General features: G+C 39.1%; 1 long non-coding RNA gene across 1 annotated transcript in view; it reads left to right on the top strand.

The window, feature by feature from the left end:
* The window catches only part of LOC141325810 (uncharacterized), a 110,993-nt gene that overhangs the window by 63,631 nt on the left and 22,606 nt on the right, over positions 1 to 24,756 (top strand). The window contains exon 3 of the long non-coding RNA XR_012353844.1: positions 18,768 to 18,813. This is a non-coding gene — a long non-coding RNA (uncharacterized lncRNA). The remainder of the gene's footprint in view (positions 1 to 18,767; positions 18,814 to 24,756) is intronic.

Raw genomic sequence — 24,756 nt, 5'->3', positions numbered from 1 at the left:
TTAATTAGACATGCTTTTTGATTTATTATTTTTCAAATGTAACCCTTAAGATAAAGTCTAAAAAAGGGAATCCATGAATTTGGAAAATAACAAATAATTTCATATGGCGCTAATTTAAGTAGATTGGACACAATTGAATTAAGTACCGTCTTAAACAATTTGAAAAAAGTTTTTTTTAATTACAAAGTTTTTTAGAAGTACATTTTAAAAGCAAGTCCTGCTGGGTGTAGTCGTGAGACAGCCACGACGAGCGTGTTTTCTCAGAGATGAAGAGCTGTAAATCTGTCATCCGCAGTGAATAATAGACAGGAAGATTCAGATTGTGTTGTGAAGTGTTTAGGCGTTGAATGTTTACACAAGGCAGTGTCGGTGTTGTCTCTCTCTAGCCCACGGGAGCAGCACCTGTGGAAGCTGGCAGCCCAAGAGCGGCGCTGCGCCGACACCAAACCTGAAACAATTGCAATAACCGGGGCTCCGTGTTTGTGAACGGGATGTTTGGGCCTCCAGGTGTGTGTGGGTCTCTGTCGGGGCTTGTGTGCCTCTAATGATAGGCCTCCGCAGACGCACACACAACAACCAGACACACACCACAGCAGCACAACGCTTACGTAAACTTACAGATCATCTGCTCATCCCAGATGCCTTTCTTTCTTCAGTCGTACAGAAGTTGTGTTTGAGGAAAGCACTTCAGGGTTTCTCTCCATATAGTGGACTTCTATGGTCAGCGTTGCCAGATTGGGCGGGTTTCCACTTTGAAAAGAAGACATTTTACGCATATTTTCGGACTGTTTTGATCCGTGTTCCTGTGAAATTGACTTGTCTTTATTTTATCTTGTCATTGTTATTTTTTTTTTAAAGAGATAAAAAATGGTCCTTTTCAACCTTGACATGGCAATACAATTGAAGTGGGCAGGTTTTGGTGAGCTTTTGGGCTGGAAATCGTCAACCCGATCTGGCAACACTGTCCATGGTGTCCCCGAGTTCGAACTTCCGAAATATGGAAAAGTTAACTAATTATATTCTTCTTAACCTCAAATGCTCATCTTGTCTAGCTCTGCCTGAACTCTGTGTATTCTGGGTCAAGACAGTTAGGGTACGTCTAAAAACTCCCAGCTCATTTTGTCCTTTTTTACACCGCTTTTACCTTTTCGTGTTAAAGGGCGTTTGATCTTCTTTGAAAATGAGATGGGAGTTTTTAGACGTACCCTAACTGTCTTGAACTGGAATGCACAGAGTACACACAAACAAGAGCATTTGAGGTTAAAAACATATAAATTGTCTCTTTTTTTAGAAAATAACCAATCGTTTCACTAGATAAGACCCTTCTTCCTCGGTTGGGGTCGTTTAGAGCCATTTGAAGCTGCATTTTGGAAGTTCAAACTCTGGAGCACCATAGAAGTCCACTATATGGAGAGAAATCCATGCCTTTCTTTCTTCAGTCGTAAAGAAATTATGTTTTTTGAGTAAAACACTTCAGGATTTCTCTCCTTATAGTGGACGTCTATGGTGCCCCAGAGTTTGAACTTCCAAAATGCAGCTTCAAAGGGCTGTAAACGATCGGGTCTTAACTATGGAAAAATTAACAATTTATATTCTTCTTAACCTCAAATGCTCATCTTGTCTAGCTCTGCCTGAACTCTGTGTATTCTGGGTCAATACAGTTAGGGTATGTCTAAAAACTCCCATCTCATTTTCTTCTCCAACATCAAAATCGCCCTACACCGCTTTTACCTTTTTCTTGGTAAAGGGCGTTTGATCTTCTTTGAAGTTGGAGGAGAAAAATGAGATGGGAGTTTTTAGACGTACCCTAACTGTCTTGAACTGGAATACACTGAGTACACGTTAACAAGAGCATTTGAGGTTAAAAAGCATATAAATTGTCACTTTTTTAGAAAATAACCAGTCGTTTCACTAGATAAGAGTTTCTTCCTCAACTGGGATCGTTTAGAGTCCTTTGAAGCTGCGTTTAAACTGCATTTTGGAAGTTCAAACTCTGGGGCACCATAGAAGTCCACTATATGGAGAGAAATCCTGAAATGTTTTCCTCAAAAAACATAATTTCTGTACGACTGAAGAAAGAAAGACATGAACATCTTGGATGACAAGGGGGTGTGAGTACATAACATTTCAGGATTTCTCTCCATATAGTGGACTTCTATGGTGCCCCAGAGTTTGAACTTCCAAAATGCAGCTTCAAATGACTCTAAATGATCCCAGATGAGGAAGAAGAGTCTAACAAATTATATTATTTTTAACCTCAAATGCTCATCTTGTCTAGCTCTGCCTGAACTCTGTGTATTCCAGTTCAAGACAGTTAGGGTACGTCTAAAAACTCCCATCTCATTTTGTCCTTTTTTACACCGCTTTTACCTTTTCGTGTTAAAGGGCGTTTGATCTTCTTTGAAGTTGGAGGAGAAAAATGAGATGGGAGTTTTTAGACGTACCCTAACTGTCTTGAACTGGAATACACAGAGTTCACACAAAAGAAGAACATTTGAGGTTAAAAAGCATATAAATTGTCACTTTTTTAGAAAATAACCAATCGTTTCACTAGATAAGACCCTTCTTCCTCGGCTGGGATCGTTTAGAGTCCTTTGAAGCTGCATTTAAACTGCATTTTGGAAGTTCAAACTCGGGGGCACCATAGAAGTCCACTATATGGAGAGAAATCCTGAAACCTTTTCCTCAAAAAACATAATTTCTGTACGACTGAAGAAAGAAAGACATGAACATCTTGGATGACAAGGGGGTGTGAGTACATAACATTTCAGGATTTCTCTCCATATAGTGGACTTCTATGGTGCCCCAGAGTTTGAACTTCCAAAATGCAGCTTCAAATGACTCTAAACGATCCCAGATGAGGAAGAAGAGTCTAACAAATTATATTATTTTTAACCTCAAACGCTCATCTTGTCTAGCTCTGCCTGAACTCTGTGTATTCTGGGTCAAGACAGTTAGGGTATGTCTACAAACTCCCATCTCATTTTCTTCTCCAACATCAAAACCGCCCTACATCGCTTTTACCTTTTTCGTGTTAAAGGGCGTTTGATCTTCTTTAAAGTTGGAGGAGAAAATGCGATGGGAGTTTTTAGACGTACCCTAACTGTCTTGAACTGGAATACACGGAGTACACACAAAGAAGAGCATTTGAGGTTAAAAGCATATAAATTGTCTCTTTTTTAGAAAATAACCAATCGTTTCACTAGATAAGACCCTTCTTCCTCGGTTGGGGTCGTTTAGAGTCATTTGAAGCTGCATTTAAACTGTATTTTGGAAGTTCAAACTCTGGAGCACCATAGGAGTCCACTATATGGAGAGAAATCCATGCCTTTCTTTCTTTAGTCGTAAAGAAATTGTTTTTTGAGTAAAACACTTCAGGATTTCTCTCCATATAGTGGATGTCTATGGTGCCCCCGAGTTTGAACTTCCAAAATGCAGCTTCAAAGGACTCTAAACGACCCCAGCCGAGGAAGAAGGGTCTTAACTATGGAAAAATTAACAATTTATATTCTTCTTAACCTCAAATGCTCATCTTGTCTAGCTCTGCCTGAACTCTGTGTATTCTGGGTCAATACAGTTAGGGTACGTCTAAAAACTCCCATCTCATTTTCTTCTCCAACATCAAAACCGCCCTACACCGCTTTTACCTTTTCTTGGTAAAGGGCGTTTGATCTTCTTTGAAGTTGGAGGAGAAAATGAGATGGGAGTTTTTAGACGTACCCTAACTGTCTTGAACTGGAATACACAGAGTACACACAAAGAAGAGCATTTGAGGTTAAAAAGCTAATAAATTGTCTCTTTTTTAGAAAATAACCAATCGTTTCACTAGATAAGACCTTGTTCCTCGGTTGGGGTTGTTTAGAGCCATTTGAAGCTGCATTTAAACTACATTTTGGAAGTTCAAACTCTGGAGCACCATAGAAGTCCACTATATGGAGAGAAATCCATGCCTTTCTTTCTTCAGTCGTAAAGAAATTATGTTTTTTTGAGTAAAACACTTCAGGATTTCTCTCCTTATAGTGGACGTCTATGGTGCCCCAGAGTTTGAACTTCCAAAATGCAGCTTCAAAGGACTCTAAACGACCCCAGCCGAGGAAGAAGGGTCTTAACTATGGAAAAATTTACAATTGATATGCTTTTTTTAACCTCAAATGCTCTTGTTTGTGTGTATTCCAGTTCAAGACAGTTAGGGTAGGTCCAAAAACTCCCATCTCATTTTCTTCTGGCCCCAGAGTTTGAACTTCAAAAATGCAGTTTAAATGCAGCGATTGGTTATTAAATTATTATTAAATTACAATTTATATACTTTTTAACCTCCAATGCTCGTCTTGTCTAGCTCAGCAAAGAAGATCAAACGCCCTTTGCCAAGAAAAAAGGTAAAAGCGGTGTAGGGCGATTTTGATGTTGGAAATGAGATGGGAGTTTTTAGACGTACCCTAACTGTCTTGAACTGGAATACACTGAGTACACACAAAGAAGAGCATTTGAGGTTAAAAACATAAATTGTCACTTTTTTAGAAAATAACCAATCGTTTCACTAGATAAGACCCTTCTTCCTCGGTTGGGGTCGTTTAGAGCCATTTGAAGCTGCATTTAAACTGCATTTTGGAAGTTCAAACTCTGGAGCACCATAGAAGTCCACTATATGGAGAGAAATCCATGTCTTTCTTTCTTCAGTCGTAAAGAAATTATGTTTTTTGAGTAAAACACTTCAGGATTTCTCTCCATATAGTGGACTTCTATGGTGCCCCAGAGTTTGAACTTCCAAAATGCAGCTTCAAAGGACTCTAAACGATCCCAGCCGTGGAAGAAGGGTCTTAACTATGGAAAAAATTAAGAAGAATATCAATTGGTAATTATAAATTGCGCCCTACACCGCTTTTACCTTTTTCTTGGTAAAGAGCTTTGATCTTCTTTGAAGTTGGAGGAGAAAATGAGCTGGGAGTTTGTAGACGTACCCTAACTGTCTTGAACTGGAATACACAGAGTACACACAAAGAAGAGCATTTGAGGTTAAAAAGCATTTAAATTGTCTCTTTTTTAGAAAATAACCAATCGTTTCACTAGATAAGACCCTTCTTCCTCGGTTGGGGTCGTTTAGAGTCCTTTGAAGCAGGATTTCTCTCCATATAGTGGACTTCTATGGTGCCCCAGAGTTTGAACTTCCAAAATGCAGCTTCAAAGGACTCTAAACGATCCCAGCCGAGGAAGAAGGGTCTTAACTATGGAAAAAATTACAATTGATATGCTTTTTTTAACCTCAAATGCTCTTGTTTGTGTGTATTCCAGTTCAAGACAGTTAGGGTAGGTCCAAAAACTCCCATCTCATTTTCTTCTGGCCCCAGAGTTTGAACTTCCAAAATGTAGCTTCAAAGGTCTGTAAACGATCGGGACTTAACTATGGAAAAATTAACAATTTATATTCTTCTTAACCTCAAATGCTCATCTTGTCTAGCTCTGCGTGAACTCTGTGTATTCTGGGTCAATACAGTTAGGGTATGTCTACAAACTCCCATCTCATTTTCTTCTCCAACATCAAAACCGCCCTACATCGCTTTTACCTTTTTCTTGGTAAAGAGATTTGATCTTCTTTGAAGTTGGAGGAGAAAATGAGATGGGAGTTTTTAGACGTACCCTAACTGTCTTGAACTGGAATACACAGAGTACACACAAACAAGAGCATTTGAGGTTAAAAAGCTAATAAATTGTCTCTTTTTTAGAAAATAACCAATCGTTTCACTAGATAAGACCTTCTTCCTCATCTGGGATCATTTAGAGCCATTTGAAGCTGCATTTTGGAAGTTCAAACTCAGGGCACCATAGAAGTCCACTATATGGAGGGAAATCCTGAAATGTTTTATTCAAAAAACAATTTCTTTACGACTGAAGAAAGAAAGACGTGGATTTCTCTCCATATAGTGGACGTCTATGGTGCCCTGAGTTTGAACTTCCAAAATGCAGCTTCAAATGGCTCTAAACGATCCCAGCCGAGGAAGAAGGGTCTTAACTATGGAAAAATTAACAATTTATATGCTTTTTTTAACCTCAAATGCTCTTCTTTGTGTGTACTCTGTGTATTCCAGTTCAAGACAGTTAGGGTACGTCTACAAACTCCCAGCTCATTTTCTTCTTTTCTTCTTGCCTCTTCATAAATGCAGTTTAAATGCAGCGATTGGTTAAGTAAGGAATAATTGACGACGGGCCGTAGAATTCTTAGAAAATAATGCACACCCGAGGTGGTGATGCGGTCACGACGCGAAGCGGAGTGGCCGTTACACCTCGGGTGTGCATTATTTTCGTAGAATTCTACGGACCGAAGTCAATTATTCCGCTTATACTACAGTTACCACACCTCAAGACATCGATCAAATGATATATTTCAAGACATTCGTCCCGTTTTTATCCTTAAAACGCTATTGTGAGTAGGATTAATTTCTTACGCAGCTCATTCAACAGCTTCGTTGCTAGTTCCATAACGTAATTTTAGAACTAGTAACGACGCTTGGGCTGTTAATAGCAAAATAATGCCGTTAATAATGAAGTTTAGACAGACCGACAGACAAGCAGACAGACGGAAAGAGTGAGGGAGAGAAACTAAGTGTATGACTTTACCTCTCTCACGTCTGTGTCTCTCAAAGGTGACTGGCAGCATCGTCTCTACTAACAGTTCAACTTTAAGTTCATTTTCTTCAAGACCACGCCGTTGTTACCTCGCGCGTGAGAGCTGTCATGTCGTTTTTAAGTTGTTAATCGTCAGAGCAGCGCTAACAACATTAGCGCGAATGCTAACGCGAGTGCAAACTGTAACGTTATGTGTGTGCGTCTGTGAGGTGAGTGAGAGAGGGCGAGAGAAAGAGAGTTTGTGCTTTCCGTACATAATAAAACGTAATATAGTGTGGAAAAAACATGGAAATAATGTGTCGTTTTTATCCTGATGTTTACTGTATTTATTAGCTTGGCCAGTGTCATTGTGGGTTTTAGTTATTTTGCTGTTTTGGGCTGTAAGGACCTTTGAAATAACTGAAATCGTATGGCGAAGTGATATAGACATGCACTGCGGTCTAAAGCTGCCTGGAACTACGTTCGCCGTGCGTTTCCCTGAATATAATGCACACCTCTAGAACGTTCGTCAGCCAATCAGATTCAAGCATTCAACGGCCCTGTAGTATAAATTAAATTATTATTAAAATACAATTTATATACTTTTTAACCTCCGATGCTCATCTTGTCTAGCTCAGCAAGACAAGCGTTTGAGATTTAAAAAGTACATAAATTGTGAATGTTTCTAGAAAATAACCAATTGTTTCGCTAGATAAGACCGTTGTTCCTGCGTTCAAACTCAGTTCAACCATAGAAGTCCACTATATGGAGAGAAATCCTGAAATGCTTTCTTCAAAAAACACCATTTCTTCACAACTGAAGAAAGACAGACAGCTTGGATGACAATTATCTGTACATGTCTGTTCTGGAAGTGAGCGACTCCTTCAAAGCCGAAGTTCTCTCTGCTTCAGAAAGTGTGCCACACGGGAGACAATGAGTGCGATTGTGTGAGCCGTCAGTCTCGGGGAAGGAAAACCGGTCTGGTGGTGAACCGACGCACACAATAAAGGTGGAAGACGGGGCTCTGGATCCCATTGTGGGCTCACCACGCCGGCCGCGCTCACACTCGATTCCCTGTTCTGCCGGAGCGCTTCGACCCTGTGTGGTTCTCCGTCAGAGCATTAACACTCGGCCCTTTGTCTCTCCAGAGCCCTGCATCCACACAGGTGTCCACAAAAACACCCTGGAAAAAGAAGTAGCCGTAATGACCGCCCAGTGCCAGTCAATCTCACATCCGTTTAGTTCCTGAGCCCGCATTAACATTGTGAAAAAGAAGTGCTGTTAAGGCGAGGTGTGTAAGTGCTGCTGAAGTGGAGATTTATGGCTCAGTGTAGCAGAAAAAACTCTTGGCCTTTAAAAACATGCATTGCAATTGAAATCTATTGACACAAATAGATAAAGTGCCATAAAAGAAAGACTTAACAGTGTCTTTTGGGTGTTTTCTTTCCACTAGTCTGAAAAAACACTTTATGAAACACCAAAAAGCCCAAAATCTCACGTTTGACAGGTGAAAAACAGTGTTTTTGCCTACATAAATGTACTAAAAGTGCACTCTTAGACAACTGTCACTCAAGTGGTACCTTTTCAAAAGTTGCAATTTTGTACTTTATTTATTCTCCTTTAAGATTCATATTAGTGCCTTAAGGGGACATAGATTGCTGTTTGTTTTGACTTTGGGATTAGTACAATTTTTATTGTTAATAAAAAAAAAATTCTGCTTTTTTTTATCCATTTAACAGATCCTTGCTGAATGAAAGAAGATGAAACTGACCTCAAACTTTTGAGGGGTTTTATTGTTACAAAGGATTTCTGTTTTGAACAAATCCCATTCCTGTTTGGACTTTTTGTTTAACAAAGTATACTGAAAAAAAGTGTCACAGGTTCCAAAGAAAATATTAGACGGCAACATTGATAATAAATCAGAATGTTAGAATGATTTCTGAAGCATCATGTGACACTGAAGACTGCTGAAAATTCAGCTTAGTATCACAGAAATAAATTATATTTTAAAATCTATCCACATAGAAAACAGCTATTTTAAATTGTAAAAATATTTCACTATTTTACAATTTTTTCTGTATTTTTGATCAAATAAACGCAGCCTTGATGAGCATTAAAAACTTCTTTAAAAAAAAACATTAAAAATCTCACTGATCCCAAACTTTTCCTTTCCTTTCTGCTCATCAAGGCTACATTTATTTGATTAAAAATACAGAAACTGTAATAGTGTGAAATGTTAATGCAATTTAAAATAGTGATATTTTTTTCAGGATTCTTTGATAAATGTAACATAAAAAAAAACAGCATTTATTTAAAAAAAAACAATAAGCACCTCGTTCAAAGTTTAGGTTGAGTAAACTTTCTCTCTTTGAGAGAAATGAATACTTTTATTCAGCAAGGATGCGTTAAATTGGTAAAAAAGTGATAGTGAAGTCTTACATTGTTAGAAAAGATTTATATTTTTGATAAATTCTGTTCTCTTTAACCTTTTATTGTTCAAAGAATCCTGAAAAAAGTATCACAGGTTTCCAAACTGATAATAAAAGTGATAAATCAGCATATCAGAATGATTTCTGAAGCGTCATGCGACACTCAAGACTGCAGTAATGATGCTCACAGAAATAAATATTTTAAAGTATATTAAAATAATAAAAAAAGTATTTTGAATTGCAGTAAAATTACTTTTTTTATATTTTTGGTCAAATAAATGGAACTTTGAGCATAAGAGACTTAAAAAAAAAACGTTTTTTCCTTTTTTTTTTCTTTTTTTGCAAATACCACGTAAGTAAGTGTCTGACAACACTGAGCATAAGAGACTTAAAAAAAAAACTTTTTTTTTTCTTTTTTTTCTTCTTTTTTTGCAAATAGCACATAAGTGTCTGACAACACTGAGCATAAGAGACTTTTAAAAAAAAAAAAAATTTTTTTTTTTTTTTTTTGCAAATAGCATATAACTAAGTGTCTGAAAACACTGAGTACTAAGTACTCTTATTATACTTTATTCGCATGATGGCAGTTACGAACAGTTTTCAAGACAATCAAGTTTCCGTCCCAAAGCACTGAGAAAAATGATTGATGGCACAGGAAATTCTCAGTGTAACCCACAAATAAGTCAATTTTCAGTTGAGAGCCACAGCGGGACCACTCCGACAGACGGACAGACACGGTCTGTAATCATAGCTGTCCCGCTGGTGAGCGGCTGCGGTGCATTGTGGGAGTGAGGGTTTTTCCCAGCTGGTCCGCCGCTCCTCGCAGGTGTGTGGGATCTACAGTAGGTGTGCGTTGATGCTCTCCGAACCAGTGTCTCGCTCACATTCTCCACATTCCTGCTGCGTGAACTCATCTTTGGTTCCTGTTGTGACACAGTTCCCAGACCATTGGCATTATGAAACCTCTGCCATGCTTAACCAAACACGCGCTGTTAGGGACGACAACAGCCAATGTCTCCATGAGAACGGAGAAACGTTAACCGGTTTGACAGAGACTGGAGAGACGTAACCTCAATCACGAACTTACGTGACCTCTCTCAGCTCCTACACTTTTGTTAACAGCAGTAACTCTATTGGAACAGGAAGTATTCAGGGCTGATTGACTGTCATAATTACAGCGTTCCGGAGCGTCATGTTCTGTGCTGATATGTGAGCTGTGATGGAAGGAATGGATGTCTTCATTAAGGAGATAATATCAGCAAACACACACACGCCCCAGATCTGTTCTCCAGGACTCATTTCACACAAACACCTAATATTTAACCTGAGCTCAAATGGCTTTTGGGACTTTGTTTATATTAAGTGTATGGGAACCCCATACGAATACTATGAACACTGCTGTAAATTAATTAAATCAAGGCACTGTGTGTTGGTGCATTCAGGGCAAACTCCGCTTTAAAGTGAGGGCATGAATGTTTGGATACGACTGTGCAATGTGTGTGTTTGGTTCACCTCACACCCTACGTCTGATTTACACTGCATTGGATACCGTATCAAACCAAACACCATGGGCAAACAAATTACGCCACAGCTTTCCTCAGAACTAACGCAGTCCTAGCAGAAAAACACTAGTGCACTTCATCACATTTATTCATGAAAGCACACTAAAAAGCTTGACAACTGAGATTTTCGTCTGTTTTCAACTGTATACCTCGCCAGCAAATTTCATTTCGATTGGCGAGTGTGCTTTTTCTTTCAAATAAACGGTGCTTGTTTTGATGTTTTGATCTATAATGCAAAGGCTTTTGAATTGTGTCTTAAGCATCCATTTTTGTGGTCACTATATGAGTAAAACCACACTTGACCACAACTGCATCTTCAGTTTGAATGTTAATTTGATGGTAGACGGGCAACATCTTACAATTATTGTAACAAACTGGACTTTTAAGTCAAGTCTTACTTTATTTCAGCTTGTGTATCTGTGTCTGTGTAGTGCAAACCAACAAACATACATAAATACGTATAATGTAAGTATTAATGTGACTTAAAGTCTAGCTTTTTTAGCGTGATTCGCAAGTTGCTAGCATTTTTTAGCATGATTAACATGTTTCTAGTATGATTAGCAAGTTGCTAGCATGTTTCGAGCATCATTAGCAAGTTTCTTGCATGTTTCTAACATGTTTATATCATGATTAGCAAGTTGTTAACGTGTTTTTAACATGTTTATAGCATGATTAGCGTGTTTCTATCATGGTTAGCAAGTTGTTAGCATGTTTCTAACACGTTTATAGCATTATTAGCATGTTTTTAGCATGATTAGCAAGTTGCTTACATGTTTCTAACATGTTTACAGCATGATTAGCATGTTTCTGGTTAGCAAGTTGCCAGCATGTTTCTAACATGTGTATAGCATGTTTTTAGCATGATTAGTGAGTTGCTCGCATGTTTATAACATGTTTACAGCATTATTAGCATTCTGGTAGCATTATAAGCATGTTTCTAGCATGGTTAGCAAGTTGTTAGCATGTTTCTAACACGTTTATAGCATTATTAGCATGTTTTTAGCATGATTAGCAAGTTGCTTACATATTTCTAACATGTTTACAGCATGTTTAGCATTCTGATAGCATGATAAGCATTTTTTTAGCATGATTAGCGAGTTGTTTGCATGTTTCTAACACGTTTCTAGCATGATTAACATGTTTCTTGCATGAATAGCAAGTTACTAGTGTGTTTCTAGCATGCTGCTGGCATGATTAGCATGTTTTTTGCATGATTAACATGTTTCTAGCATGGTTAGCAAGTTGTTAACATGTTTCTAACACGTTTATAGCATTATTAGCATGTTTTTAGCATGATTAGCAAGTTGCTTACATATTTCTATCATGTTTACAGCATGTTTAGCATGCTGCTAGCATGATTAACATGTTTCTAGCATAATTAGCAAGTTGCTAGCATGTTTCTAGCATGATTATCATGCTGCTAGCATAATTAACATGTTTCTAGCATGATTAGCAAGTTGCTAGCGTGTTTCTAGCATGCTGCTGGCATAATTAGCATGTTGCTAGCATGGTTAGCAAGTTGTTAGCATGTTTCTAACACGTTTATAGCATTATTAGCATGTTTTTAGCATGATTAGCAAGTTGCTTACATGTTTCTAACATGTTTACAGCATGTTTAGCATTCTGCTAGCATGATTAGCATGTTTCTGGTTAGCAAGTTGCCAGCATGTTTCTAGCATGATTAGCAAGTTGCTAGAGTGTTTCTAGCATGCTGCTGGCATAATTAGCATGTTTCTAGCATGATTAGCGAGTTGTTTGCATGTTTCTGACACGATTCTATCATGATTAGTGTGTTTCTAGCATGATTAGCAAGTTGCTAATCAGTCAGTGTAGGTTTCTTTCAGTGGAAACATATTCTTATAACGTATATTTCAGTCTAGGTCCAGGTTTAAGCCTTGTCTTGTCTGTGAAAGCAGGGCAGGGATCAGTTTATAGATGGCCTTAAAGCTAAAATACTGAAAGTCAAAGAGCTTCCATTTTGATTTCATGGAGTCTTTAAATACAAGACAATAAGCCTGATTAGGAATATCCTTTTCTAAAAAACTAATCATTTGAAAAGTTAGTTTTACTTTATGCTCACAGTTTGTGAAAGTGTTAAACACAGTCAGATAATGTTACAAATAGTTACAAATCTTATGTTCTCAAATATGAGCAGACGATAAGGTGCATCAGTTAACATGAGCTACTTTCAGCATTGACTAATGGTTATGTTAAGTGTAAGAGTGAAGTTTGGAGTTTGTTGGTGAGTTGTAGGCGTGTGAGTACTTGAGGACTGACAAGCCTTCATCAGATTACAAACTAGGCCTAGTGAGGTGTTTCCAGTGTAAGTGATTGCTGTCTCGATGGATGGATGTGCTGCGTCTGAGGAGTGTGTCGCTGGCGTGCGGCGCTCCAGTCCTGCCTGAAAGCGAGAGTGGCAAGGCACCTGGGAACGGGAAGATGCGGTGGAGTGTGTGTGTTCCTCTGGTTCCTCCTTGCCGTGGAAGGGTCGTGATCGTGGTGCAGTGGGCCTCCTGCTCGCAGACCACCGTCCACGTCTGTCCCCCGCGCGCCGCAGCGAAACTCCCCCGCCGTTTCTTCAGGTGGAACCGGATTGTTCTGTGGTTTGGCTGCTGCCTCATGATGGCCATGTGCTTCATGCCTTTATCTGGCAGCTTGCATCATCCTCAGCTCATCACACGACGCTCTGACAACGCTGCTCATCTCATTCTGTTACACGCTCTCTCACAATCTCTCAAAGCTGTGGAAGAGTAGCAGTAGTGTAACAGTGAGGATGTGTCACTCTGTGTACAGCTGCACACTAGATAAAACAAAAAAAATCAAGGCAAACTTTAAGTTCAAGACAAGAAAGTCCAAGTTCAAATTCAAACACCCTTGAGACTAAATCAAGCTTCCCATCCGGGTTCAAGTCCTCCCGGGACGTTTGTGCTGACGAGTTGACAAGTGATTATTACAACATCAAGTCACTTTGGCCGGAACAAGATGGCGTTTGACCTTTTCTGCATAAACAAAACGCTGAATAAAGAATGTGCATCGTGTTTTGCTTTTTTCTGTTTTTATTCAGTTTATGAAGGTGATGTAAACTGCGTCATTATATATTCTACAGTAATTGCACAACAATTGAATATTTAGTATGTGTAACCGAGATACTTTCACTGTACATTACAAAAAATAATCATTTTATTCATTTCAACAAATTTAACATCAAAAGAGACGCTGCATATCTGTTGTCTTTGGCTGCGTCCATTGCATCTGACATGTTTTCACTGACACGCCTCCAACTCAGCAACTCTACAACTCTACGACACAACAACTCAACAACTGTCATTGAGTTGTAGAGCTGAGTTGTAGAGTCGTTGAGTTGTAGAGTTGTAGAGTCGTTGAGTTGTAAAGTTGTAGAGTTGTTGAGTTGTAGAGTTGAGTTGTAGAGTTGTAGAATCGTTGAGTTGTAAAGTTGTAGAGTTGAGTTGTAGAGTTGTAGAGTCGTTGAGTTGTAAAGTTGTAGAGTTGTTGAGTTGTAAAGTTGAGTTGTAGAGTCGTAGTCGTTGAGTTTTAGAGTCGTAGAGTCATAGAGTTGTAGAGCTGTTGAGTCATAGAGTTGTAGAGTTGTAGTCGTTGATTTGTAGAGTTGTTGAGTTGTAGAGTCGTAGTCGTTGATTTGTAGAGTTGTTGAGTTGTAGAGTCGTAGTCGTTGAGTTTTAGAGTCGTAGAGTTGTAGAGCTGTTGAGTCATAGAGTTGTAGAGTTGTAGTCGTTGATTTGTAGAGTTGTTGAGTTGTAGAGTCGTAGTCGTTGAGTTGTAGAGTCGTTGATTTGTAGAGTTGTTGAGTTGTAGAGTTGCAGTCGTTGAGTTGTAGAGTTGCAGTTGTTGAGTTGTAGAGTCGTTGAGTTGTAGAGTCGTGGTCGTTGATTTGTTGAGTTGTAAAGTTGTTGAGTTGTAGAGTCGTACAGTCGTTGAGTTGTAGAGTCGTTGAGTTGTAGAGTCGTAGTCGTTGATTTGTAGAGTCGTACAGTCGTTCAGTTGTAGAGTCGTAGTCGTTGATTTGTTGAGTTGTAAAGTTGTTGAGTTGTAGAGTTGCAGTCGTTGAGTTGTAGAGTCGTTGAGTTGTTGAGTTGTAGAGTCGTACAGTCGTTGAGTTGTAGAGTCGTTGAGTTGTAAAGTTGTTGAGTTGTTGAGTCGTAGTCGTTGATTTGTTGAGTTGTAAAGTCGTTGAGTTGTAGAGTCGTAGTCGTTGAGTTGTAGAGTCGTTGAGTTGCAGTCGTTGAGTTGTAGAGTTGTTGAGTTGAGTTGTTGAGTCGTACAGTCGTTGAGTTGTAGAGTTGTTGATTTTTTTAGAGTTGAGTTGTAGAGTCGTTGAGTTGTTGAGTTGTTGAGTTGAGTCGTACAGTCGTTGAGTTGTAGAGTTGTAGAGTTGTTGAGTTGAGTTGAGTCGTACAGTCGTTGAGTTGTAGAGTCGTTGAGTTGTAGAGTTGCAGTCGTTGAGTTGTAAAGTTGTTGACTCAACGACTGTACGACTCTACAACTCAACGACTCTGCAGCTCAACGACTGTACGACTCAACGACTCTACAACTCAACTACTCTACAACTTGTAGAGTCGTTGAGTTTTAGAGTTGTTGAGTTGTAAAGTTGTTGAGTTGTAGGCTTCTCAAGCCAACCTACAGTTTGTCATGACCAAGCGGCAACCTTCTGCTCTCTCTATTGAAGCCAACACGGAAGTAGCTTAAACTGCAATTCATCAACTGGCCGCTAAAGACTGGCTGCAAACTTGACTCCCCATGTTAAAATGCCCAACTTTACAGCAGAAAAAAGATGTTTACAGCCTGGTACAAAAAGTGGTTTTGGTCTATATAGCTTCCTAATAATTTCGCCCTTCATGTCAACCGTGAGGGGGGTGATTTTTTTATAACTCATCCATTTAAGTTATATTAAGCCTTAAAGTTCTGCATGATTAAGGGCGTGGCCACTTGAGTGATGGGGGATTGCTGCTGCGGTCACCACTGTTGCTGTAGGTGGGTGTGGTTTCAGCAACCAGCTCCGCCCACATCCCGCCTCTTTGCCCATTTTCGATTATCCGGGAGTGGCGCACGATGTCGCGATTCCAAGATGGCGACGGCCAAGTCCCACCCATTATGAGCTTCAAAATCGCTCTTCAGAAACCTACGGCTGACGTCACGGACAAACTTTTTTTCATCTAGATTTGATTGCAACTGTACCTGACATCATGTATCAGAGGCTCAATGGGACGCTCTGTCTTTCTCTTCAAACTCTCTGAACTAGAAACAGACACGCTTATATACTTGTGCAAATAAACATAAATGACCATATTTATCATTTCAGATTTAATCTGATCCACTAGCCAGCTGGAAACACCAAGCCTAAAGCAATATGGCAGACACATTACAAATGAGATGTAAGCATTATTATATTTGACATAACAATGTTGTGGTAGTCTGGGCATTTGATCTGGTGAAGACACGAACACTCGCAAACAAACAATATTGACTTAATGTCCTCCATGGTTGATCAGTCAGAGTATAAGCAATGACGGTTGGCTGGTGTGGAGTTTGCCCCGCCCCTCCTCCACTCTGATTGGACGGCTCGGTAAAAAGTGACAGTGATGAGTGCTGCGTTTTGGCTAAAGCTGAACATTATAGACCTGTGTTTTCAAACAGTGTTTTGTAGGTGGAGCCTTTCTTGTGGCAGAAAATTAGATTTATAGTATGGAAGCCAGAGAGTAAAACAATTAAAAAAAAAAGTATTTCAAGCTTAACTTTTTTTGTGCAATTCCGAGATCATAGAGAAATTATATATGAGTTATAAGTTATAAAGACTGAACTAGGAGATACAATACCAGTTTTGGGAAGTGTTTTTATTATTTATTTAGTTATTTAAGCACATATGTGACCCTGGACCACAAAACCAGTCATAAGGGTTTTTATGTTTATATTCATACACGAATAAATGAGCTTTCCATTGATGTATGGTTTGTGAGGGTAGGACAATATTTGGCAGAGATACAGCTATTTAAAATTGGAATCTGAGGGTGCAAAAAATATTCTGAAAATCGCCTTTAATTTTGTCCAAGTGAAGTTCTTAGTAATGCATATTACTCATCCAAAATTAACTTTTGATAGGTTTACAGTAGGAAATATCTTCATGGCACCTGATCTTTACTTAATATCCTAATGTTTTTTGGCATAAAATTGATCATACTGGTTTATGTCCTCTGTGAAGTGCGTATGTAGACCTGTTGTTTAAATCAAGTTCCTGCTTTAAAAGCAGGTTCCATCCACGGTGTGTCCTCAAAACATCTACAACTTCAAATGCCGTCTTTGATGACAGTGTTCTCTAAAAATGATTTGCATTCTGATTGATTCTGACATCCAAAGGCACACCAATACATGTTTTCTCTTAATCCATTGATTATATCCATTTGCCTCCACTTGTTACCAGCTGCAAGTGACATAACTGTGACGTCCGCTCCGAATTGGTCTATTACGCTCTTGGCGCTGAGAAGAAAATGCCAGAGCACCCAGCGTTCAGCGTGAAGTAGATGCTCCGCTCCCTTACACAAAGTTGCACAAAGTTGCACAAAGTTATCGTTCGACCTCATGAGTCTTGATTTTTATGGACTACTTTGGCAGCACTTCTGCAGTCATGTTTACGTAAGTTGGTGGAACAGATTTTTGGCCGAACTCCCTCAGTGAAGCGCAGGAACCGTGTGCGTGTGGGATGGGGTTTGCTGATGGAGTGGCTCTTTCTCGCCGGAGGTCTGCGGACTCTCTTTACGAGATGAGCGTTTGGTCAGCGGTGACGCGAAGGCTCTGTTGGCTGCAGGAGGAGGCTGGCTCTGTCCTGCCAGATTGGGAACTTTATTTTAGGAAAGCTTCTAGAAATAGACTCTGGCTCCAGCTGCGAGTTACTCCCCAAATCCCAGAATGACACACGCTGGACGTGAGATAGCACGCTTCTGTCCAGCGCAGGGCTGAGGATCAGTGTTGCTGGGTTATATAACACTAATGAAGTCTTCGGCCACAGATCGGCTGTAGTGAACATATGAGACCCTGGACCACAAAACCAGTCATAAGGTTAAATTTTACAAAACTGAGATGTGTGCATCATATGAAAGCTCAATAAATAAGCTTTCTATTGATGTATGGTTTGTTAGGATAGGACAATATTTGGCCGAGATACATCTATTTGAAAATCTGAAATCTGAGGATGCAAAAAATCAAAAAGACTGAGAAAATCACCTTTAAAGTTGTCCAAATTAGGTTCTTAACAATGGATATTACTAATCGAAAATTACATTTGGATAGGTTTACAGTAGGAATTTTACAAAAAATCTTCACGGAACACGATCTTTACTTAATTTCCTAATGATTTTTGGCATAAAAGAAAATTCAATAATTTTGACCCATGCAATGTATTTTTGGCTATTGCTACAAACATACCCCAGCGACTTAAGACTGGTTTTGTGCTCCAGGGTCACATATGAGAATGTCAGCACACTCCCGTCGCACATTAAGCGTTCATATGTGACCCTGGACCACAAAACCAGTCATAAGGATAAATTTTAATAAATAAGCTCAATAAATAAGCTTTCTATTGGTGTATGGTTTGTTAGGATAGGACACTATTTGGCTGAGATACATCTATTTGAAAATCTGAAATCTGAGGATGCAAAAAATCAAAAGACTGAGAAAATCACCTTTAAAGTTGTCCAAATTAAGTTCTTAACAATGCATATTACTAATCAAAAATTACATTTGGATACATTTACAGTAGGAATTTTACAAAAAATCTTCATGGAACACGATCTTTACTTAATTTCCTAATGATTTTTGGCATAAAAGAAAAATCAATAATTTTGACCCATGCAATGTATTTTTGGCTATTGTTACTAATATACCCCAGCGACTTAAGACCACATATGTCCTATGTGTAGTCATCCCAGTTGAACCTCCGATTGTACATTTTCCATTTGAAGTTGCGTGAGGTTTTCTTAATATATCTTCAAACGATGGCTATTTATTTTGAATTCAGTCGCCCAATTGTATTAACCCATTATTGCACGTCTTCAGCGACACTGATTTCTCATTTCCATAAATGTCTTGGATTGATTCTGTGTTGACATTTAAAGCAGCTAACACTGTGTCTTCTTCTCTTTTGAAGGTGGACTCTGGGATGTCAGATGTGAAGCTGCACACAGATTTCCACGGTGAGAATTTAATTTTTCTGTGCGCTCCTCCAAACTCAGCCAGAAGAGACCGGTTTGAACCACATTAGTGCCATTTTTTTGTCGTCAGTAAAGCGTGGGAGAGTGGTTCAGTTCTTGTTTAAGAGCATAGCTGTAGCTGGTCCCAAATATTTGTCTAGTGAATGCTGATTAAACAAAATGCATTTTTTTTTTTTTTTACCTAAAGCACTTCTAAGCATTAAACCTGATTGACTGTGGTTAAAAAGGTATAAGACGGTTGACAGTTGTTGATGTTTTCTTTCACGGGAGACGAACAGTATGATTTATGAGTGTATAACCGCATTTGGGTGTGTAGACTCTGAAGTATTTCTGATGCAGTTTTGTAACACTTATTATTGAACACTCCGGAACACGTGTGAACGATGTATTATGAGAGAAAGATGGACTGAGCAGTTATTCTTTTATTCTCTTCGCATTCACAAGGAACATTAGTTTGAAAATCTGCTGAGGAAAGCGATATCTTTGTCGTAACATTAACATCCTTTCATCTGTTAAGGGTGATTTTGATACTAAACGCTATTATTAAATACTATTATTTATATTTGTACGTAGAAAATATTGTTTATTGAATGATAATAATATTTAATAAACAACAACAGCCATCATAAAACTTGCTAGGCAATTCGGTCAAAAGTACAAAGGCAGCGCTCTGATATACAGCTTTGAATTTACGTTAACATGAGACTTTGCCTTAACTATCTTCTCTGGAACAAATAATGGATTAATGAGACTAATGATGACTTGCATCTCATGTTTAACCACTATAGAGACTTCAGAGCCAGCAGTAAATTTCAGAAGATCTGGCTGAATTGATGATCCAGACCTTGCATGTCCGAAAACGTCGACGCAAATGTTACAAATAGACATTATCATTATTAACAAACTGCACATTCTCACCTGCAACCTCTTAAAACGACATTCCGTCACACAAAAACAGTAATACTTATAAAACGATAGTGGATTTGGATATCCAAAGTTCCGCAAGCGGAGTGATATGATTGCAAAAAGTGAAACGGCTGTTGGAGATCACTCTAATATTGCACTCCTATCAGCCAATCAGATTCGAGAACCAGAGAGAACTGTTGTATAGATACAGATAGTTTTCTTAACCCTTATGCAAATGGATTGATTTTTGGTGACTAATCTTATTTTGATACATATTTTGGGAAAATGCTTTGAAATTTTTCAAAAACTCGACAGTACACTGTGGGCAAATTTACTACCCTGAAAACAGCCACTACTTTAAACTGCTGTAAAAAAATGTATCAGATAAATATTTTTTTCACATTTTTTTTTTTTTGCATAAATCTATTAATCAACCTCAGTCCTGCTCAAAAATACTAAATGTTTAAAAAAAAAAAATCAGGATTTTAACTCTTTAATTGCCAAATTAATAAATGAAGTCACTGATTTGGGGAAAAAAAAACCACACAAAATGACTAATTTTCAATATAAAATGTGAATGTGGACTGGATTTTTTTTTTTTAACCTTTTATCACAGTCTTGGACATGTCAAAGATTAGAAACAACATTGGTTTTGATGCATTGTTAGTTTTTGTGCAGCAGCAGATTTTAACTTTTTCTCCCTCATTTGTTGTTCGTGGCTGTTTTTGCCCCATTGACTTCCATTATAACCGCATTTTTTGATTGCAAAGCCATGACACCATATAATGCTGAATTCTTGATTGTTTGTGGTTTTCCCTGTTGGGAAGGGGTCAAATTAGTACATTTTACTGTTTATTATCAGTTGGCCCCATTAATCCTTTAGATAGGCCTTTGCAAAAAAAAAAGCTTAGTTTTACACAGAGTTCTATGGAGTTATAACGGCATATTATAGTGTGCGTGTGTGTGTGTGTGTGTGTGTGTGTGTGTGTGTATGTGTGTCTAAGTGTGTTTGAGTGTGTGAAAGTGTGAGAGAGACCTTTGTGCACCTTGATACCCCTGAGAAAATCAAAATAAGCACCTCAGCTCTCAGAACGACATGGAGTAAACAAAAATAAAGAAAGTATATTTATGTATTTGTTTACCATATATTTCTGAGAGCTGAGGTGCTTTTTTTGATTTTCTGAGATGTATCAAGGTGCACAGAGGTCTCTTTCACACTCACAGACACTCACACACACACTCACACACGCTCACGCACACTATAATATGCCGTTAAACTCCATAGAACTCTATGTAAAACTAAGCTTTTTTTTGCAAAGGCCTATCTAAAGGGTTAATGGGGCCAACTGATAATCAACAGTACAATTTACAAATTTGACCCCTTCCCAACAGGGAAAACCACAAACAATCAAGAATTCAGCGTTATATGGCGTCATGGCTTTGCAATCAAAAAATGCGGTTATAATGGAAGTCAATGGGGCAAAAACAGCCACGAACAGCAAATGAGGGAGAAAAAGTGAAAATCTGATGCTGCGCCAAAATTAACAACGCATGAAAGCCAATCTTCTTACTAATCTTTCACATGTCCAAGACTGTTAAAAAGGTTAAAAAAAAATCCAGGCCACAATTACCTTTTATATTGAAAATAAGTCATTTTGTGTGTTTTTTTTTCCCAAATCAGTGACTTCATTTATTAATTTGGCAATTAAAGAGTTAAAATCCTGATTTTTTTTTTTTAAACATTTAGTATTTTTGAGCAGGACTGAGGTTGATTAATAGATTTATGCAAAAAAATAGGAAAAAAATATTTATCTGATACATTTTTACTTCAAACCCAAACAAGGATATTTTTAATGAAACCTGTAGATTTCTGTCCCAGCATAGAAACCAAAATATCAATGCCTAAACTAAACCTGTTCATCACAAATGAAAACTTGCTCGATATTTCGCGATCTCTTTATTAAGTGAGGCATCAAAGTGTTGGTTGCCTGGACTTCCAATGGAGAAACATAAATCTGCCCGGTTTTGTTACTCTTGTCTTACAATGTGGCTTCAAGGTGAACGCCGGGTGAATAAATGACTATTCCTTCAAGCTTTAAAAGAAAAAGGATAAATCTGTGCTTTGCTGACTCAGGAATGGTTGGATGGTGCTACATGACCACGTCTCGTGACAAACTTTTCTAATCAACCTTTTCTAATTTCTTAGTCACAGTTCAGCCACTTAAAGTCTCTATATTTGACGTGCTTGTGCAACCAGTGCGACTAGTTAAAAATAAAATGCATTTGCATTTGTAGTTTCCATATGGGAGAAGTACAGTATTTCTAAGGTCTTGTGAGCGTAGAGCAGACGTGTTTGACTGTTGTGTGCCACATGTTGGGTGGTCGTCCAGCCAGGCGAGACTGTAATCCTCCAGCTCATGCATCATTGTCCAGTTCTGCTTAACCACCACCGACTGGAGTCACACCTGAACTAGCTTCCAGCTATCTTCACCGGCGCTCTGACACATGATGAATGTAGCATTGTAAAGGCAGACTCTCTGTACTCAGGCATGCTTCATTATAGATGAGCTTTCACATCAGGTAACACGCTTTACACTCAATGTTCAGCTCTTTCGCTAGTGGTCATATATGTTCTCCAGGAGCCTTCCTATCGGCCATTGTTTATATGAGGCTGTAGATTAAAGCTAGCAACGATCAGAACTCCAGCCATGCAATTAAGATGATGATGATGATGACGACGAAGCACTATGTCGCTCTCTCCGGCTCGGCGCGTCCCTTTAATCTAGGCTACAGAAGGACGCAGATGCTCTCGCCCACCCGCCGGCCTCCGCCACTCAACAATAAATAAAAGATAAGACAGTGCCATCGGGACTGTTTGGAATAATAACATTCAATTTAGAGAGAAGTGCCTCAACAAATGCACGCCAGAAGAATAGAAAAGCAGGAGATGAAAGGAGATGCGAATGGAACTCATGCTCTCCAAACAAATAGACTTCCTGAGAGCGCCAATCACAGGCTCTCGCCCTGATTCCTGACCCGCGGAGGACAGGCCCGAGGAACGCAATTTGTTCCTTTGTACGGCAGGATCACAAGAGCCACCGCGACTTACTTTCTTGCGCCGTTGCCGAGCGCGGTCGAGTTCTCCGAGCAGGTGGTCCGGGCCCGCTGCGACCTCGTCAACTTTTGCTTTTTTGTTCCCGACAAAGGTTGGCCGAGGTTTTGGCAGTCAGCTCTGGCGTGTGGGGCTTTCATGAAGTTGGGGATTAGGAAGGACAGATCGGAGGAGGAGGCTCGCATTAAAACGTGGCTCCAGTCTCTCGGCCTCTCCGCACGTGGCCTTTGTCTGCACCTAGACTTCCACGGGACAGAGTTGCCTTCAAAGCTCAGCTGGTCGGGCATTGTCCCTCCTCAAAGACGGCCGTAAGGGCAAGCAGAGGAAAAAGTGTCAGCCTCAGCTTTTACACACCCTAGGAAAACTCTGGAGAAGAGAAAGGGTGGATTAGCGTTCGCTCATACCCAGACCCCCTCAGCTGTTTGAGACATCACTTGAGCCTTGTCAGTCCAAGCATTTCTGCAAAGTCTCTGAAGAATGTTGCTGCGTCGCTCTTTCTATAGAAATCGCGTTATCCCACGTCGAGCAGGAGACTTCTCTTGATCCGTGTGGCTTTGTGAAGATGCACCCTTTTAATTACTCGATCATTGGGACACTTCAATGTCCTGCGAGCGAAGAGGCCCAAACAGCGAAGAGGGAATTCCTTTATCATGCTCTTCTCCATAATCATTAGAAAAATGTACACAATAACTCTGGACTTAAAGGAGAAGCTCACTTGATCCTGATAATGTACCACCCCCATGTCTTTCTTTCTTCAGTCGAAAAGAAGTTAGGAAAACATCCTGAGATTTTTCTCCATACGGTGGACTTCAGTGGTGGCCAAAGTGCAAATTGCAGTCTCTGTACAGAGGGCTCTACATGATCCCAGCCAAGGAATAAGGGTCCTACCTAGTGAAACGATCAGTTATTTTCTAAAAACTAAAAAAAAATGAGGTACTTTTAACCACGATGCTCATCTTACACTAATTTTGCGATACACAGAGTCTACTCTGGTTCAATAAGGTTGGGCAGGGCAAAAAACTCCATCTAATTTTCTCTTCCAACTTCAAAATCGTCCAACAATGTTATTTTACCCTTTTTATGTAAGAGGCGTTTGACTTGCACATTTGAGCCGGCACTTTCACCTTTGTCACATGAGACCTTTCCAACATGATCACGTAATGCATTTGTGGTTAAAAAAGTATATAATTTATCGTTGTTTTAAGAAAATTACCAACCTTTTGTTAGACGCAGGGTTCACACGATGTGCTGAAGTACTTGAATTTGACTTTTTGAAATTTAAGGCCTGGAAAACCCTTGAAAATGGCAATATAACAGGTACTTGAAAAGTGCTTCAAAGATGACGTATCTACAATATGAAATAGTTCGCACATTTTTTTCAGCTTTTTGCAGTTTATGAGCTTAGCCAGCAGTAGTGCTGACAGTGTTGTGTAAACATGGTTGAGGGACCCAAAAAGAGTAACAGATGAACCAAATCAGTCGAGTGAGTCATTTACACTGGAACCGCTCCAGTTGATTCAAACTCGGGACTTTGATCATTCAGTTCAAGCGATTCGCTAGCAAAAAAAAAATTAAGAAAGCAAGTATACACAAGTACAAATCCCTTAAGAAAATGAACTGTGGTTTTACTATATTAGATGTTTTTTGTATAGCCACAGTTTTGCTACAAATACCATGGTTAAACTTAGGAAAGCAATGGTTAATTTGTGGTTACCATGGTTTCTTTTTCTTTTTAGCTTGACATCATTGCATACTTTGCATGTGCTTCACTTTAGTTTGGCCATTTTCTTTTTTTTTCATTCATCTGTTCGATAAGTGAGATCTGTGTGAAGTCCTTGGGATCGTGTAGAGTCCTTTGAAGCTGCAGTTTGGACCTTCAATCCGTTGGCCAGCATCGAAGTCCACTA

The sequence above is a fragment of the Garra rufa genome, chromosome 1, assembly GCF_049309525.1.
Source record: "Garra rufa chromosome 1, GarRuf1.0, whole genome shotgun sequence".
Lineage (NCBI taxonomy): Eukaryota > Metazoa > Chordata > Actinopteri > Cypriniformes > Cyprinidae > Garra > Garra rufa.
The sequence above is the reverse complement of the archived record's forward strand: the minus strand, read 5'-3'. Positions and strand labels throughout refer to the sequence as shown.